The sequence below is a fragment of the Hyaena hyaena genome, unplaced genomic scaffold, assembly GCF_003009895.1.
Source record: "Hyaena hyaena isolate Hyena2069 unplaced genomic scaffold, ASM300989v1 scaffold_1372, whole genome shotgun sequence".
Classification (NCBI taxonomy): Eukaryota; Metazoa; Chordata; class Mammalia; order Carnivora; family Hyaenidae; genus Hyaena; species Hyaena hyaena.
In genome coordinates this window covers 366,124-366,956 of record NW_024082006.1, presented here as the reverse complement: position 1 = coordinate 366,956, position 833 = coordinate 366,124, and positions in this window count along the sequence as shown.

Genomic DNA, 833 nt, shown 5'->3' with positions numbered 1-833 from the left:
ACTATGGTTACTTACTCATCCTTTTTAGCTTTTGAAGTAATTTAAAGAGGGGAGTCAATATACAACTTTTTTCTTTTTACTTCAGATGGCTTGTTATTTTCTGACACCATTTATTGAATAACATATTTTCTTACTGACTATAAGTGCACTTTTACTGTATGCTAAATTCCCATGTGTGTTGAGTTGGTAACATCTTTATAACTGAGCTGGAAGAACAGCTGGGTACAAAATATATACAAAATGGGGGAGAGGGAGAATAAAGGATTCTTTTGGGGATATGTTCACTTGAGTTACATTTAAAACAAACAGGTGAAGATTCATGAGGTGGTTGGGATTTCTGTGTTCAGTCTCATTTATTTTTTTCTTCCAAATTTTTATTTAAATTCTAACTAGCTAACATATAGTGTACTTTTGATTTTAGGAGTAGGATTCAGTGATTCATCACCTACATATAACACCCAGTGCTCATCACAACAAGCGCCCTCCTTAATGCCCATCGCCCATTAGCCTATCCCCCATTCACCTCCCTCCATCAACCCTCAGTTTGTTCTCTGTCATTAAGAGTCTCTTATGGTTTGTTTCCCTTTCTCTCTCCCCCCTTCCCATATGTTCAGCTGCTTTGTTTCTTAAATTCCACATATGAGTGAAATCATATGGTATTTGTCTTTCTCTGACTTATTTTGCTTAGCAAAATACACTCTAGCTCCATCCATGTCATTGCAAATGGCAAAATTTCATTGTTTTTTGATGGCTGAGTAGTATTACATTGTAGAAATATACCACATCTTTTTGTCCATTCATCAGTTGATTCAGCCTTGTTTTAAATCAGACTC